This window comes from Siphateles boraxobius, unplaced genomic scaffold (genome assembly GCF_051911475.1).
Source record: "Siphateles boraxobius isolate OS27281-9 unplaced genomic scaffold, OSU_SipBor_1 30, whole genome shotgun sequence".
NCBI lineage: Eukaryota > Metazoa > Chordata > Actinopteri > Cypriniformes > Leuciscidae > Siphateles > Siphateles boraxobius.
Genome location: NW_027508920.1, coordinates 8,319,547 through 8,333,158, shown reverse-complemented (window position 1 = coordinate 8,333,158; position 13,612 = coordinate 8,319,547).

Genomic DNA, 13,612 nt, shown 5'->3' with positions numbered 1-13,612 from the left:
ACCCTATTCACTAATAACACCAAAACAGCATTCCCTACCTTTGTCCATTCCCATTGGGGGTTTCAGCGCCTTTTTCCATACACCAAAAAACTGCACATTCTGGCAGAAGTCATGCCATCTTCCCTTCAGTTCATCGATGAAGTTGGTATTATCCTTATCCAAAATGCGTTGAAGCTCCTACCATCACCTATGAAATATCAAATATACCAATACAGACATTTGAATGCATAATTTAAGAGGATATTGGTATTTTAAACATTGTGTGTGATACCATGGTTTTAATCATCCACAGTCAATAATGACTCACATGTCCAACATCCTTGAAACAAGGATATGCTTCTAGAACCTTCTCATGTCTGTCCTCCTCGCGAACTGTATTTGAATCAATGAATGCTCTTCTGGCTACAAATTCCAAATCCAAGAGATGAGAGACATCCTGGTGGTTTGGATTTTTTCTTTTATACAAAATTTGTAGGGTCTTGTAGTGCTTGGCCAAGGTTGCTGGACTGGTGTCTGGACTGTCAACACCTTCAGAATTGTTAGCTGTAAGACACAAAAATACATAATTAATATTGCTCAGTTTAAAAAAGTTCATCTCATGTTGTTGCATTAAAAAAAAAAAACACTGCCATAAAAATCATACACCAATTTTAGCTTAAACTTTCATGGAATTAAATATTTTAACAAAAATCAGCCCTGATCCTATTTGGTAAACTTTTTTTATAACTAAATATAGTAAACAAAACAAACTCATCAACTTTAAGATGAACTGCCCACAACTCTTTGATATTAAATACAAATCATAGGTGCAATTAAACTTTAAATAAAGTGTTGCTGAATAATTTTTCAATCTCATGTTATTGCTTTACTTCATCAATCAGTTTATAATATCTGAATATTTTATATTGAACTATACTATTCATAATAAATTAATATCCTACAAAATTAAAAGGAAGTAACTAGTTATGTGTTAATTTGTTCCCCAGTACATTTTTGCCATGTCTGCTTATTATACTGCGTTTAATGGGCTTGTTTTGCTCTTTTTGTGATATCTGGCAACCTGGAGCTTTAATCGAGAGAAGTTCAAGTTCAGAAGTGACTAGAAGGAGCAGTATGAACCGAACAGCAGCTACTGTTTGTGTTGACTAAGTAGTTTAAGTTATACACACCTTATAACTGCGTCATTATTTGACCATAGCCCGGTGAACACTGACACACCGCGCTCCCTCTCAGTGCGTGTGCACGCGCGCGTCTTTTGCATCAGTAAAATGTGATCGGCTAATTTGAGTGTCAAGTTGTAATCACGTATCGAATCAAATGAAGATTGCAATGACTATATTGACAGAAATGGGAGATTAATAAACATTCTGAAACAATAAAAACATTCAACATTTAAAACATTAAAAAATTCAGATTGCGATTATTCCTCTGCAAAGCAGCGCAGCTCTTCATTAAGATCATGACTGACTGTGAGTGTACAGGCGATCACCTCGTTCAGATAATGTTGCACAATTAAAATGACACACATAGTACAATATAAGTCTAAATAAACTGTTTTAAAGATTGACGTTTAATGTAAGGTTCAAATAAGTTTAATTTCTTGTCTAAACTGCGTCTGGCCATTATTTTCTGACAGCCACGCGGGGAGACTGGGCGGAGATTTAAATTACGTTCACCTGTGAATGCAGACACGATCTGGATTGCGTTTATATTACACTGAGATCCGATCACAATGCGTCCTCGACTCCCTCCGAACCTGGACACGCTGATCGGATAACATTCCCATCAGAAGCGCGTTTACACTCGTCTTTTCAATGTGTATGTGGACAACATCAGGATACAGGTCGCATGTTAATACCAAGTGTAAACGCAGCCTCATATGGTCATGCAATCACATACAATAGCATGTAGGAACACAAATCCACCCCTACAAAGAGCACACCCCCACTACACACAGTAATGAAGCAGTTAGACAAACTCACCATCAGGACTGGACAGGGCAGAGGGTGCTTCTTCAGGTAGGCTTTGGGATCTTATTTTCCCTTCAACACATAGCACAGACATATTTCTGATAGGATAATGTACTTTAAGGATCATTTCAGTATTTTGGAACCAAAAATTACATTACATTAAATTAAAAATAGCAAAAATGCCACTAATAAGACACATGGGTTTTAAATACATAACATTATTTGATATGCTGGAGAGGTTATAGAAAGTAATGTTGCACAGTAGACTGATACTAAAAGGTACTGCAGTATCCAGCTGTTCAAAATGATAAAATACCAGCTTTTTATTAATACCAGATTTCTGCTAAAACTACATTTGTACTGTTTTATCATCAATTTATTAACATTATTGTAGAAATTAAGTGTAAATACCTATCCTCTGATGTCCAATTTAAAGCCTTTTACTTCTGTCATGTCAGGAATGTCATCTTGACCAATAAAGTGGGTTTATTACGTTGAAACTCACCTTCTAACTCACTTTCTTTACTGTCTGAGCTTGGGGTGCCACTTCCTTCTGTGGACAGATCTAGAATGACTGTTGAGTCACTTGAATCTATTTCATCCGTGTCTGTTGCTTGCTCAAGACAGCGCCTCTTTGTAGAGCTGCAAAGATTAGTCAGTTAATCAATTAGTTGTCAACTACTTGAATATTTTCTAGCTTCTTTAGTCCTCTATGACAGTGAAATTAACTTCTTTAGGTTGTGGACCAAACAAGACTTTTGAGGACATCACCTTGGACTATATATTGACCAGACAACTGATCAATTAATTTTAAATGATTAACAGATGAAAATAATCATTAGTTACAGCTCACCTCTTTGAATGTCTCCCATCTGGAGTTCTTTTTTGGGGGGATCTCACATTTTGCAATCTTTTGTATAGCTGTGTGTACACAGTGATCTGCACAAGACATTTAATACATTTTTCAAATCGCTACTAAAAATGTCCAACATGAAACAGTCATCAACTGGATGCATTTCACTTACCCATGTATGTAGGCCTTGGTCCTGCAGCATGGGGTAGTACAGTACTATTCTCTTTGCCATTGCTGTAATTTCTGGCTTTGACGGGTATCTGTGAGATTCTGCATCCCCCTTTGCCCTCAGGATTGCAATCATACTGGTCATGGTGTTTCGAATGAGCCGGCATCTGAGCTCCTTTGACATCTGGCAGTTGCGCTGTTCACCTCTCTTCGACAACTCAAAGTACTGTTGTCGGACTTGCTCAAGTTCTGTGTCGGTGTGCAATACATATTCTGGAAAGGATAACTTTACAACCTTTTCAGGGGTTGTGTACTTTGGAGGACTTGCCTTCACAGGAGTGGATGTCTGTCGCATGGGTGATGCATTAAAGGAGGAACTGCCCGATAATTTTGAGTGTTCTTGACCAGACTCCTGTAAAATAAAAGATAACTACTGCAAAAAGCAACATTTTTTGTTTTTTTGTGACAACACAAAATGCAATGTAGCATTGACAGCTCTGCACAAGTATAAATAAGCAATGTTCCATTTTAGGGGTGAAATCACTTACATCAACTAACTGAACACCTATCAATTAATCTAAACTGAATTGAACACACATGTAGACTACCATGCCTGCTCCAAAAACACTGTACTGTTAGCTCAATGTGCTGCTGCCAACTTAAATAGGTGGTTAGTTTAGGCCACTTAACTAAGAAACTGACCTCCTCCGATGCACCATGACAGGCACGCCAGACCGCTTTTCTACGTAAAAAGTTCTCTGGGCCTGGGAAAAGATCCCGCAAGTCTTCACGAGACAGGGTGCTCATCATTGTCTCTGTGATGTTTGCAGCTATGAAAACATTGAAAGACAAACATAGCTAGATGAAACAGTGCCCTAAATGAAACAGCATACTATTAGAAGTTGACACTTCGTTCAAATTAGGTAGCTAGTAACCAGCTTAGTATAAAACGTCTCAGGTTACTATTGTAACCATAGTTCCCTGAGAACAGGGAACGAGACGATGCGTCCATCGACGCCATGGGAACGCCCCCAGCGTGACTGCGTCTGAAGCATCTATGTCAACTAGTCCAATGGAAAGAATGAGCGTCACGGGCGGGTGACGTCATGACCAGGATATGATAAAAGCACATCCGGTGCAAACCGGCATTAGCTTCGAAAATTGCCGAAGCAAGCCGATCACAGGGATGCAGGAAGTATGGCAGGGTGACGCATCGTCTCGTTCCCTGTTCTCAGGGAACTATGGTTACAATAGTAACCTGAGACGTTCCCTTACGAAGGGAACTCAACGATGCGTCCATCGACGCCATGGGAACGAGAATACCCAAAGCGCCAGACTTTCAAATGCCTGAGTGTCAGCCTGTTGTCACACTGCACCAAGCACCTGGGATCCTGGGGCAGCATCCAGGTCCAAGCTGTAAAACCTCATGAGTGTGAGCGGTGAGGACCAGCCCGCCGCATCACAAACGTCTTGGAGAGAACTCCAGATAATACGCTTAGAAGCCATACTCCTAGTGGAATGAGCCCTGACCACCAAATGGTTGGCCAGAAGACTCACAAGCAAGAAGAATAGTCTCGACTATCTATATGCTCAATAGGTTGGATTTTCTCGACAGAGAAGTCCGATGAACATAAGTGTCCAGTGCTCGCACTGGCACAAGAGGTTCAGCTTTTCCTGGTCCGAAAAATGGGGGAGGACAGAAACCTGCAGCACAATAGGCCTCGGAATAATGGTAGGCACCTTTGGAACATATCCATGTTTCGGGTAAGATTGCCTTGGCCATCCCGGTGCACTCAAGGCAGGTGGGGACCGAAAGGGCCTGAAGGTCTGACTCTTATAGGGACGAAATAGCTAGCAGAAAATAGTCTTAAAAGAAAGGAACTTCTCTGAGACCAAATCTAAGGGCTCGAAGGGAGCCCCAGATAGGCCTACTAGAACTATTGCAAGGTCCCAAGCCAGCACCTTAGTGCAAGTTGCATGCCTCAGCCTCAAAGTGCCACGAAGGAAACGAGTGATCAGGGGGTCTCGACCCAAAAATGTACTACCCACCAGGGCGTGGAAAGCCGCAATGGCCGCCACACATATTATACCTTAAGCGTGGAAGGACATAGACCTGATACAAAGCGTTCTTGCAGAAACTCGAATACTGTGTTTACTGAACAGTTAACCGGATCCCACTGACGCTGGTAACACCAAGAAGTGAAAAACTCTCGAAATAGTGAATATAGTTTCCTAGTAGCGGGAGCTCTGGAGCTTAGAATGGTCTAAACAACCTCGGTTGAGAGACCACTCTCTATGAGTTGGGCCCCCTCAGAGGCCAAACCCACAGTTCCCAAATCCCCTGCCGGGGGTGCAATATTGCATCCCCTGCCTGAGACAGAAGGTCTCTCCTGATCGGGACCTCCAAGGGAGGTCCGTCGAGGAGAAAAATTAGGTCCGCAAACCAAATTCAGCTCGGCCAGGGTGGTGCTACTAAATAGGCTTATTCCATCCTGGCGGATTCACTCCAGAACTCCTGGGAGCAGAGCAACGGAGGGAAATGCGTACAGACGTAGCCTCGGCCACGTCTGCACCATAGCATCCAGCCCCGAGGGGACTGGTTGAGTGAGGGATAACCAGAGTGGACAGTGCGTCGTATGCTGAGACGAGAACAAATCCACTTCTGCCTGGCCGTAAAACTCCCATATTTGCTCCACCGCCTCGGGGTGGAGTCCCCTGGCCTCAGCCCCTGCCTCGACAGGGTGTCTGCTCCAATATTCTGGCCCCCCCCGGAATATACACTGCCCTCAGACAGCGTAATTTCTTGAGGGACCAAAATAAGAGGCCACCAACGTGTTGTCTGTGGGTCAAGAACCAGAGTTTCCTCCATATAACCAAGGCGCGGGGATACTGCCGCGTGATCTTGATCGTAAGGAGTGGGTTTCCCCTCAGGGAGAACCCTCTGGTCCTGAGCCACCTCTGTAAAGGTCTCACGTACAGCAGGTCAAAGGGTATCACATTGGACGCTGCTGCCCTGAGGCCTAACAGTCACCAGAACAACACATGATGGCCCCTCAGGTCTGGGAGGAGATGTCTCAACGCATTGAAGACGACCATCATCTCTAGGCAATTCATGTGCCAAGAGAGATGATGACTCCTCCACAAGCCCTGAGCTGAGCGGCCTTCCAATACCGCTCCCCAGCCGGTGAGGGAAGCATCTGTCGAGATCACAACTCGATGGCAAAGAGCTCCCAACACCGGACCCTGGGTTAAGAACCAGTGTTTCCTCCATATAACCAAGGTGCGGAGACACCGCCGCGTGATCTTGATCATACGAAGTGGGTTTCCCCTCGGGGAGAACCCTCTGGTCCTGAGCCACCACTGTAAAGGTCTCATGTACAGCAGGCCAAAAGTTATCACGTTGAACGCTGCTGTCACAAGACCCAACAGTCTCTCTAACTGTTTTACAGTGCGTGACTGGCCTAGCCTCAGCTCTTTTGTGGCTGTTAGGATAGCAGCTACACGAACGGGCGACAGAGTGGCCCGCATCGTCACTGAATCCCATACCACACCAAGGAAAGTGGTTCTCTGTACTGGAGAAAGCACACTCTTCTTGGCATTGAGCCTCAACCCCAACATCTGCATAGGAGCGAGAACGACACCTCGGTGCCGAACCGCTAACTGTTCTGATTCCGCTAGAATCAGCCAGTCATCTATGCAATTCATAATGCATATGCACTGCAGCCTGGCGGGGCCAGAGCTGCGTCTACACGCTTCGTGAATGTGCGGGGTGATAGAGCTAGACCGAAAGGAAGTGCCTGATACTGGTGTTCTTTGCCCCAAAGAAAACCTCAGGAACCTCCTGTGCTGAGGGAGGATGGAGATATGGAAGTATGCGTCTTTTAGATCTATCGTGACAAACCAGTCCTCGGATCTGATTTGTGTCACGATCTGTTTGAGTGTCAGCATTTTGGAATTGAGTTCCAGCACCAAACACTCCAACAGACGAAGATCTAGTATGTGACGCAGCTCTCCATCCTTTTTTGGAACAATGAGATAACGACTGTAAAGACCCGACGCAATGTCGGGTGAGTACACCTGCTCTATAGCTTCCTTTGCTAACAGGGCCTTTACCTCTTGCTCCATTACCAGAGCCTGCTCGGGATGCACCACTGTGGGCAGCACCCCGTTGTAACGAGGAGGACGAGAACCAAACTGGATTCTGTATCCTTTCTCTACAATCTGCAGGACCCAATGAGAAATATTCGGCAGAAGCTTCCACGCTGCCAGAAAATTTACTAAGGGAACCAGCCTCTCGAGGCTGGTCTCTGGTGTTATCGAGACAGCCAATTCCGGAGCCTGAAACATAATGGCAGGAACTACCTGAACTGGCCGCTCTAAGGCCCCCCTCAGAGGGCGCGAAACCGATGCTGTGCCGCAGCATAGCATCAGCGACTCGCTGGAGACCGCTGCGCCCTGAAGCACCGAGGGTGGCAGGGTTGGCAGAACGGTCTCGTGAGGACCCCGAAATGGAACGGGCACCGTAAAATGAGGTGTACACCGCTCCACTTCGGTCGGGGCTGTCCTCACAGGCCTGATGCGTGAACATCAGGACCTTTTTTTCTTTTGAGCCGCAGCCTTCTCAGCGTGAAGAACGGTCCTCGGATCCGGCTTCTGCTTTGAAGGCTTTGGCTGCTGTGTTGTGTATGAGAAACTAGACGGCTGGAGCTGCTCACGCCCAGCAGCCCCAGGGGGTTGGACATAGCGAGGGAGAGATTATCTTGTATCTTTCTCTATGATTCCCATCAAATTGAGCCAGAGGTGTCTCTCAGTGACCACAAGGGCTGCCATCCCTGAGAGATAAATCTGTGGCCCGACGGAGTTCTCAAACCCCATCGGGCCAAACTCCCTCACTTCTGTCCAAATACCGCAGCAGGTCAGCCTGATATGCTTGTAGCACTGCTATGGTGTGCAAGCAGGCCCATGCTAGACCCACTGCCATATATGCTTTTCCCACTAGATTAAAAAATAGTTTTCTTTAATGGTTTAGTGAGAGAAGCCGACGCCTTCAGGTACAATACTGAACCGGGAGACAGATAGCTCGCAAGCGTCTGTTCTACCCGGGGTATTGCCCCATAGCCATACCCTCTTAACCCCCAAATATCTGAATATACATGAATGTGGGGGCTAAAAGACAAGAGGAGTAAGGCTTTTTCCATGATCTAGACAGCTCGCTGTGCAGATCGGGAAAAATGGAAGGCCCCGTGATGGAGGTGGAAAAACAGAGGGAAGGAAACTCGTTTAATCTATTTTATTTTTAGGACGAGTGCCCCCTTATTTCTGCTGGCCATAAATATTTAATTTATCTACAGCCTTAGTAAACACTTCCACCAGCTTATTATTTATATATATATATTTTATATATATTCACTTTATTTTATATATAATATATAAACTATCATATATATATATATATATATATATATATATATATAGGTTATATATATTTCTCATACGCTGGGGAAAGAGATGGCAAATTCACTTCCCCCATGATTGTGTCACTTTCAATGCCCAGCACATCTACCTCCTCGGAGGTAGAGCACTGAAGCATTGATTTCTCTCTCTCCCCGGGCGGAAGAGACCGCAGCGCGGGCTTCCGAGACCGGCGAGAGAGCACTGGATCCCTCGTGGAAAGGGAGGAGATAAGATCCGCGGACCCGTCTCCAACCCCGTAAAGAGATCCTATTCGCGATCCACAGGAATGCATTCTCCGCGCTGCCTCGGCAGACGCGGGACCTGTCACCCTGAGAATTGCGAGCCCGGCCACTTTCCTCGAAAAGTGACAGGCGGGAGCGGAGCATGCGAAGCGAAAGCTTCTCACAATGTTGGCAATCAGCCCCCTCGGAGGCTGATACCGCATGCTCTACTCCCAAACCCATCACACAAAGCTCGTGTGTGTCCCTACTCGTTAAATAGCGCGAGCAGGGAGAACACAGAGTTTGTGCAATTGTTTAGTTTCCATAAATATATATATCAGACAGACAACAGTAAATATAACAGACAGTTTGACACAGATCGCTTGCTGAGGCAACAGAAGCTAATGCCGGTTTGCACCGGATGTGCTTTTATCATATCCTGGTCATGACGTCACCCGCCCGTGACGCTCATTCTTTCCATTGGACTAGTTGACATAGATGCTTCAGACGCAGTCACGCTGGGGGCGTTCCCATGGCGTCGATGGACGCATCGTTGAGTTCCCTTCGTAAGGGAAATGTAGATACCCCATTGGCTGCTGTTGCATGTCATATAGACGTTACTAGTATAACTACAGGGTTCGTAAGCACTTTCAAGGTCCATGGAACCCGTTTATTTCAATGGCTTGCGCAGTACGAGGACGTTTTGTTGCCGAGTCGACCAAAGCGGAGCGCAGCATTGGAGCTCGAGCGCACGCCGAGGTCAAAGTTAAAGAGTGTTTTCTTTTTTTTCTTCTTTTTATAGGCTTTATGCCGAGCGTCACGTGACCAAGCCGGAAAACAGGTCACATCGCTTCCGATTCAGGTCTTTTGTATGTGCTTCATGAAATTTTTTGCGGTTTTACTCAAGATAACTTAAAAGGAGCACGCAAAAATGAGCACAACCAATGTCCCTCGCATGTGCAGATTGATATTTAAAAGTTTTTTAATTTTTCTTCTTCACACTAACGTTTAGATATTTAAACAGCATAAAACACCAATAACAAAGTGAACTTAGTAGGTTAGCTGATTACCTTAAAAATCAATAGATATCGTAGTTAGTTCTTACGGCCGTTAACACTTTCTCTGACAAGCGGATGCAATGAGACCTGTTTTCCGGTTTGGTCACGTGACGCTCGGCATAAAGCCTATTAATGCCAAGGTATCAACTTTTGCCGCTGCGCTCTGTGACGATTACCCGCGCGGCCAATAAAAACGGGGCATCCAAACAAGCACGAAAATTAAAATGAAAGCTCCGCCTACTTCATTTAATAAACAAACTATTCAGTCAGATAGGTATTTGTTGTGAAATAAAGTTACAATTTCAAGCATTTTATCCAGAATTTAAGCATTTTCAAACCTTGAAAAGAGCTGCCACCAACTAAGAATTTTTCCAGTGACCAACAATTGTCATTTAAAATAACATACCGGGAGTCGAAAATTCATTTTGCTATTGGTCTGAACACAACATACTATACAACATTATCCCCAAAGCGCCATTCAGTTCCTACAGTTCACCGACCACACACTTCACACAACAGGTGACAGAAGGAGCGTGATGTGACAAATAGGAGAAAGAATTTGAGGCCCACAGTGCTGTAGCGGGGCCAGCGCTAGGAAGCAACTAAGTTAGCTTCTTTCTTCTTCTTTTTTTAGCTTCAATTAGGCCTCTGCATTCATACGTTCATATATGATAAAGAAAAATATTTGCATACATTACCCCTTAAAATCGACACTGCGACATCATCCAATTCTTCCATGCTGTTGGCTGACTTGGTTAACGTTAGCTAATTAGCTCCGTTAACGTTAGTTTGCCTCGCTGTCTCTGTTCGGCTGCAACGATACACAAACACATTGAAACGTCGACAAAAGTCAATGGGTGTGCGTGTGTGCGATATGAACTACAAAGAATGAGCATACAGCACTTTAATTTAACTTACTTGGCTTGCAATGAAACACGTCAATCCAAGTTCAAATCCAAGTCGGTCCCATACCGTCCGTTAGTTTACGCCCACATTCTCATTTTGCAGCAGCTAGCTGGCGGGTGTAACCATAGTAACGAGTTTTTACGGCAGTCTTGCTCGACCGACCTGTGAGCAGTTTACCGTTCTCTTGCCTGTGACATATTTGCTTCCAACATGATTTGGCGTTGCTTCATATGCTACATATTTGTGGCATTGACTCTGAAACAACTTTTGAGTCACATTAACACCATGCACAGTCGAAGCCCTGACTTTCGCGTCGTGTGCGGGATTGATGGCTGTCCAAGTGAGTACAGGGTGTATAACTCCTTCTACTATCACGTGAAGCGGACACACGCGCATCATCTTCTCCACGTTGAAGCGGCGGAGGATGAAGAACCGACTCGCCACGGTTTACCTGGAGCAGGTGAAAGGACAGCCACAAACGACCAAACTAATGCAAGCCCTGTGGCTGAAGCAGAGGGCTCAAGCATCGTCGTTCCAGCGGTAAGTTGTTAACGTTACACAAGCTAAAATTTTACGTAACATTTATTTAGGTCAACTGTGCCTGATCCAAGCGCGTCCACTACACTGTTTTTTTTTTTTTTGTCAATGACAGGCTCAGGTTGTAAGATAAAGTAATAGCAGTGTTGAAAGTAACTTAATGTGTTAATTCCACAACTTTTGTCAGTAACGAGTAATAACGCAAAAACAACTTGCCTACTGAGATAGTTTTATATTCAGTAATTGGTAAATTAATTGACATTGAATTCACTTGATTATTAGTTTAATTAGTTTAGTTTAATTATTAGTTATGTAACTTAATTCAGTTACCAGACTTCATTGAAAAAAAAATCAGTAACGGTAATGAATGTTAGTCATTTAAACAACAAATTAAAAATTACAGGTTATCCTTCAACAGTTTGAATCAAGCATAACTTACAGGCCGTAATATGTGTATTATTAGCTTATCATTCACAAAGTTGTAACTGGCAGATTAGACATGTCTTCATGACAGTGTGTGACAGGAAGTTGTCTCATAGCTTATTGGAATACAAGTTCAGTTCAAAGGTCTTTAGTAATGTTAATTTATTGGCAAGAGAGCAAGTGAAGGGATACAATTTAGTATGTGTGTCAATCTTAACACTCATGAAGTACAGATTTTTTCTTATGCTGTCAAAGTCATTGTTTTTTTTTGTAGTACTGTTTTGTTTTTATTAGTTTTTGTTTTTGTTGTTATTTTACATACTCAAAATAAAGACACCAATCAGTAAAAATACACCCATCTTGTACCTTTTTATAGGAAGAAATCTAGCTAGCTAACCCAGGTAGTTGTCAGATTGTCTGGTGGTGCTATACAAATTGCCAGTATATTTTCCCTAATTTAATAGATATGTTTGTTGTTCTCTTTCAGAGTGGATTTCAAGAAGATGGAGAGGGTCGCATGAATGTTGACCTTTCTAAACATGCAACTGCATTTCTTCTTCAAGCCAGAGAAACCCATCGACTGACACAGGTAATTTATGCCATTGATTTTCCATTTAATTATATTTCATTTTTATTAGCAAGCTTAAAAGCTATAAGCTTAAACTGTAGAAAGACTTAGCCACTGTTCAGACCTGGCATCTTGTTTGATCCGATCACAGATGAACAGCTAAAGGTATGTCAGAGAAACACGCTTCTTCAGTGACCACTTGTGATCGGATCTCACTTCCCCGCTATATATGCAAATATACACATACTTTGCTTACAAAATCTGCCCATCCACTATAATTTGTTGAGCATGAGCTAAGAATAGAGACAACATAATACACCCAGCACTTACAGTTTTATTTAGCACTGTCCACTTGTGATCCTATTGCTCAAAACACGTTTTAAGACCAAGTGTAAACAAGGTCTTAAAACTGCAGAAGGAAATATTATTTCATGATAGTTTTGCTGGAAATAGCCTATTTTAATAATTGCATGACACTAACAATATGTAATTGAAGGGTTATTTCTAAAAAATAAAATAAAAGACTGCATTTTTATATGAATTTTATAATGTATCATTTTTTTTTTTTTTTTCTATTCCCCAGAGAGCGGTTAACCAAATGGTGAGTGGAGTCCAGCAATATCAGGCTGCGTTATTGGAGCACCTAAAACAGCAAATGAGCAACATGATTGAGAGACATTCTGGGGACCTGGATCAACTAAAGAGTGATGCAATGGGGATATTTGACCAGTTTGTTGACCCTTTCTGTCAAATTGCTTCCACCCATTTGCAGGATAAGACCATCAAAGAACTGTTAAAACCAATTGAACCAGAGATTGTTGTCGCAAAACAAACAGTATGTTATGTGAAAAATGGAGACTCCAGAGTTCTTACCATTAAGGACCATTATTTTCATTATATACCGTTGGTGAAAAGTTTGGAGCAGCTGCTATCACATCCAAGAATAATTGCAATGATTGATAAGAGGCCACAGACATGCAAGGATGGATTTTTTCTTGATTTCATTGATGGAGACATTTTTAAGTCGCACCCACTGTTTTTGAAATTTCCCACAGCATTGCAGTTGGTTTTATATACAGATGAAATTGAGCTATGCAATCCTCTTGGATCTCGGGCAAACAAAAACAAATTGTTATTGATTTATTACACCTTAGGTAACATCAACCCTAAATACAGATCAAGACTTGCTGCCATTCGTCTGCTTGCCATGGTAAAATCAAAAGATCTTTCCCATTGTGGTATTGATGAGATATTTGAGAGGATTAACCGTGACTTAACTGAGCTGTGTGAAGGTGTCCAGATTGTCACTGCAAATGGTGAGAGGACCATTTATGGGGCACTTATGTCTGTGTGCGGAGACACTCTAGCTCAGCATGAAGTGGCTGGATTTAAGATAGGAGTGGGATTTGCCTACAGTAAATGCAGGCACTGCGATTGCAACTTTGAAGACATGC